We start from the raw sequence: 5,771 nt of genomic DNA on the forward strand, positions 1-5,771 counted from the left end.
ATCGGTGACCGAATGCAGGTTTTCCAACATTAGGAGAAGGGTGTCCAGCCGTTTGGTCTGCACTGAAGACTAGGCAATAGAAAATGGACTTAAATTGCAGCAAAGTGTCCTCAAAGCAGGATGTTTCAAGAGAGCGGAGGGTCTGGCAGAGGACGCAGAAGACCCCGCCTTGGTGGCCCTCAGGAATAAATCTACCTCAGGTGGTTTTGACTCAATCCTAGGAGGATGGTTTATTGGGATTTCCGACTTTCCCTGCTAGTTCCATGTCTTACCATTTGATCTTAAGCAAGAGAACATATAGAAGCACAATCCCCATAATGGACGCAGCACAGAGTCCTTTGCTTTTCTTCATTTTACATTGTATTTTACTCTCTTCTATCATGGGCCCAGTACAGGGAGCTACTATGTAACAATAATCTGGACATTAAAGTAAAATAAGTCATATGTAATTATTAAGAGTGTCATAGCCCCATCAAAAAAAAAAAAAAAAGATTCCTAAACCCCAGTCTTCTCTCCAGCCTGGCTGGTTATCTCCAGCTTGATGAATGGGAGTGATACTCATTTGTAAATGCTTTTGGCAAACTTACCCTACGATTGTTTCTATTATTTTGCAAATTACAGACATTGAGATGAAGGCGCTGTAATTTCCTCGCTTTCCCTTTATTCCTCCTTGGAAAACTGGTACTGCCCTGGCATCAGTCCACGTTGCTGTTATTTCATTTGAATACAGCAAATTCTTTAGTGTGATTAGCAGACTTCTGCTCCTTCTTTGAATATCAGTCTGCTCGCAGAGATGAGTTGATTTTGAGCCCCGCTGTCTCTTTGAATTGCTGCTTCGCGGATCTCAAAGATATTCAAGAAAACAGACCCTCAAGTATTCCTAAATGACACGTTTTTTTTTGTGTGTGTTCTCCCTTTTGAATTTGTTATATGTTTGATAATTGTACCATCGTCTGGAACTTTTTTTTTTCTCCTCTTCTTTCAATTGTCTGATTCTAAATGTCTCCCTCCTTCGTTACTTAAAAGCTTGAGAATAGGCAAGCAGTTGGGTTTGGTAATTTGCTATTTTTAAGGTGCTTTCTTTTACTATTTCAGTTTTTCTTTTTCCTCATACATGCATCTCTCGAGGTTTTACAATGTTTTGTAAGCAGTGGTAAATAGCAGGCACTTAGGGGCGTCTCAAATACACAGCCGGTCTCCCTTGCACACTGTGCATTTCCAATCCTTTCACTCGTCATTGCACTGGAATCCCTTTCCCCCCACATCAGGCTCTCCTTCCTTAAATCTCACGTGGGTGTCTACCCAGTATAATACTGATGGACCAGTTCTCAGCCTTGGGGAATACTAAATACATACTGGCCAAATGCAGCCTCAGCTCCCTTCAGGTGCTTTGGTTCAAAGCACAGTGAGTGGGTGGGCCTACATTTTCCCCTGTGTCACCCTGCATGGAGAGGGGTGGTTTTTCTCTGTATGGGTCCATGTCTTTGCCGGTAACAGCTGCTGTCTCCTCAGTATTTACCTAACGGATAGTCAACTGTCTCAACATGGCAGGGCGTGTGTTCAAGTTGCCTCATTTTACATATCATGGTCCTGAAGGGCGAGCGTAGGGATGCTGGCAATTCAGACTTGCCAATGAGGAACCGAAAAGGTGCCCCTTGTCCACTCGATACAGAAAGAAACAAAATTGTATGCTGAGGTTGCGGAGACCTACAGAAGAAAGAAACTTCAATCCGTGAAATGTGAAGAAGGAAAAAGAATTCATGCTAGTTTGGCCGTCGCACCTCAAACTGCCAAAGTTACAGCCAGACGTTTCGGGGAAAAACATAGTATATTTAGAAGTCACTAACTCTCCATAGTTTCAGGCATCCCCTGGGGGGCGTTGGGTCGTATCCCCCATGGATAAGGGGAGAATGACTGTATTATCATTTAGTTTCAACAACTGTAGGGGAGAAGTGTATCTTTCCCTCCATTCTAGGCGGCACTGTGGTCAACGCTGGCGGGGTCGGCCGGCCATTTGGTTATGGAAAGAAAACAGGAAACAAGCCCATTCTCACTGCAACTTCAGTCTCTGCCAACTTGAGCGCTGGATTTTCTTGTCAATATTGTGTTTCCCATCCCGGTCACATGAGCTTGGATAGGACGATGAGTCACAGTTAACTGACTGCTAAATGAGGAAAATGTAATCCATTTGTTTCTTTCAAATTAGATCCCCCCCAAAGCAGTTTAAAGCTTTTTTCCTCAGCAATCAGAGTCGCAACCTAAACAGCCAATGCCTTCCTGATGTGTGCTAATTTGGCTTTCTATTCAAAGTAAATAAATTGTTGTTTTGTAGTATCATCTTCCTACCTCAGGGCAAGGTTTTGAGTCCATCGATCTTTTTGTGAAGGTGCTTCAGGGGTACAGGGTTTCTTCTGGGGGTGTGTAAACATCCTGAAAATAGACATTGGCGATAGGTGCACAAAACCGTGAGTGTGCTAAGTGTCCCTGAAACATGTAATTTAACAGGATTAAGACGGAACATTTTATGTTTATTTGGCCACAATAAAAAAGAAGAGATCATGGTGACACATACCTCACAGGATTGTTTTAAGTCTTCAGCTACCTGGTAAGCACCCAATGACCGAGGTCCGTGATGGTACTGGCAGGGAGAAAAAAAACGAGACAAGCTAGAAAGGGCGTCAGAGAACTCAGGATGGAAAAGGCGGGTAGGGAAGACGTAAGTGACAGCCAGGGTGGTGAGGGCGCAGGAGACGGAATTGTGCGGAGACTGTAGCGGGATTCGCACGAGGTGGTGTGGGTGCGAAAGGTGTGCACACAGGGGCACCTTAAATGGGAGGCAGGTATGGCAACCTTTCCCCACAATTCTAAGCACTGGGCTTGTGGACACAGAGTGTCCTACAGTCAACGGTGTGGTGAGAGGACAGTCAGTGAACTCGGTGCCACGTGCAGAGCTTCTGAAGCCCTACTGCTGAAGGGACCGGATTTCAGGCTTTGAGAGACCGTCCACATCAAAGGGCCTCATTTTTGAACACTCATGTGTAACAAGGAAGAAGCCAGTGGCACTTTGGTGAGGCTGCACACACTTGTCACGCAGGAGCACCTTCAGAGAGAGTGCACCTCCAGGGGGAAGGATTGCACCCCAAAGGGGCTCTGTGGGTCCTTTAACAGAAAGAGGTCTGCCTCTCACTTGCACAGCCCCTCACCCCTCTTGCACCCCCCGATGTCCAGGGCACATTAGGCCAGGCGTGACCTACATGCATCGCTAACGGGAAGCAGCTGTGATTCTTAGGGTCTCACACAGACAGACAGGAGAAGGCGGGGGATGAGGTCTGAGCCACTCTTGACTCACAGCTATTTCTCTGCGTGCCCCATTTCCAGGCGCCTTCCTGGCAGATGTCCCTTCAGAGGGGAATAAAAGCCTGCCACTTGCAGCAGGCTAGGGTTCAGGAGGCCTGGCCAAGTGCTGGAGAGTCTAGAGAAAGTGTGCGACCAGCTGCCTTGGAAAGCTGTGCTTCCGTCTTGCCAGTGTGGTGGGTTCAGTTGCTTGTGGGCGTCCGTTTCCAGTTTCCTGCCTCCCAGGTCCTCACCCATCCACCCATTTCCTTTCTTCCTCTTCCCCTACTAAGTGACAATCCAGCTGGGTTCCTGGACAGTTTATGAGGCAACTTTGGTGGAGGGAAGAGGGTCGGCTGGGGACATGGGAAGGGAGTGAGCTGGGCACATGGCTGAACGTGGCGATGACAAGGCACACGGTGAGGATGGGGCAGACGGTGGGGGAGGGGAGCCCAACACCGGGCTGGGAGGGCAGTGTGGACTTTCCCGTGAGACCCTCTGTGCAGGGAGAGGACCTGTGGGTGGGGAGGGGGTGGGGCTGGGGGTCTCTTAATTAGAACCTTGGAGGAGATGAAAATGAGAATTCTAATCCTTCTCAATGGCTTTTGGCAGTTGGACTGGTCCTCTCTGAATGCAGAGATGAGACCACAGGAAATCAGCTTCTACTCGTGTTACACAATAGAGACGTGGAGACCCTTATGATGACAGAGGTCCAAAGGTGCACACTTCCGGGGATAAAATAAGTAAGCCCTGCGGGTGTATGGACAGCATGGTGACTGGAGTGAATAACTCTGGACTGGTACTTGAAAATTTAAAGGAAGTCAGTCTAGGACATGACATCTCTCAACTTCACACTCACCTTCTCCCTCAATGAACTCGGAGGAACAATATCAAACCCAACCAAAACTGTGCTTTGGCTACAGACTCTGTTTCAAAACTTCCAAGCGAGAGGAAATTGTTTAAGACGATTTTCCCCAGCACAAATGAGTGTAAGGGAAAGGGGAGGAAGGAAAGCTTGCCGATTCACAAGATCTCTTTTCTCCACCAACTGCCCACAGGTGTGGACCTGACCATTTAAACATCCGCCATTACCTTCCAGCTTTGGGGGTGTGCTGGTGGTGGTAGTTTGAAAAAGGAGAGTCCTGTTTGTTTCCAACCGCGGGCCTCTCGGACTGTGGTTCCCTGAGGATGGCTCTGAGTTTGGAGGCGCTCCCAGTGACAGGACATTGGCAGGGCCCCGTCTTTGACCCTTCGGGGGCACCCCGTCTTTAGCTCTCTAGGGAGACGGAATGACTTCTGCTCAGGACCTGGCTCCGGTCTTCTCTTGGCATCTCAGCCATTTACTCAAAGTTCAGGGAACTTGACAGACAGAGTCTGTTTGTCTGGCAAGAGCTATGAAGGGGCGGGCGAGCCTGCCATGTCACACCGCCACCTGTGTCTGTCTCCTTGCAGGAAACCTCCTTTCTGACCAGGCTCACGTGCCTGTTCTACTGGGACCCTTGGCCCTCCAGTGTCCCAGGACCCCAGGAGCAGCAACAGTATGTGTGTGTGTGTGTGTGTGTGTGTGTATACGCGTATGTATGTGTTTTACTCAAACAGTCAAAGAAACAGAAAGACAGAAGGCTTGGACAGTTCCAGGAAACAGACTGTCTTAGGCTAGACTACCCAAACCCAGCCAATATCATTTCTGAATTTCTGATTATTATTTCTGGTTTCATTTCCCCTCTTCCCCACCCAAAGACTAAAAAAAAAAAAAAATAAGGAAAACTGTGCATATGCACTAAGCTTTCAAATGACCAACCATTTCAACTATAGTGTTTTAATGGCACCAAGAGAATGAAATTCCAAGGATTAAAGATTATATATTGTTTCCATGAAAAGCAACAACAACAAAACACAACCACAAAACCCTTGGTGTGAGTCTTTTAAAAATCCTGCTTTTTAAAAATAGCAAACCCAGCCAGGGTCATTGTCTCCAAGCTGCTACGGCCTTCCCTGCCAGTGAGCTGTGTCCGGCACGGGGGGGGGGGGGGGGGGGGGGGGGGGGGGGGGGGGGGGGGGGAGCCAGGCCCTCTCGTCGCCCCGACAGGACGGAGGGAGGGAGAGGAAGCTCCACTTCAGTCCTGTGGGGGGAACTGGGAATTGGGTGGCTTCCTCCTGATTTCATCTCGCTGGGGTGGATGGAGATGGTGCGTTGTGATCAAAACACCACAGAACGTCCCAATGTTTTCAGCGTGGCTTCCGCTTGGTTGGGGGTTCAGGTACTTGCTGCAGATCCCTGCTGGTTCCTATGGGTCCCAGAAAATGACTGCTGGCTGTCCCCTGGGTCACCGGGGAGTTTAAAAAAAAAATCTGCAGTGTCCAAACCGCACCGCAAACTGATTCAATCAGAGCCTACAGAGGCTGGACCTGGGCATCAGGGTTTCTTTTGAGATTGT

This window comes from Rhinolophus hipposideros (genome assembly GCF_964194185.1).
Source record: "Rhinolophus hipposideros genome assembly, chromosome: 13".
Classification (NCBI taxonomy): Eukaryota; Metazoa; Chordata; class Mammalia; order Chiroptera; family Rhinolophidae; genus Rhinolophus; species Rhinolophus hipposideros.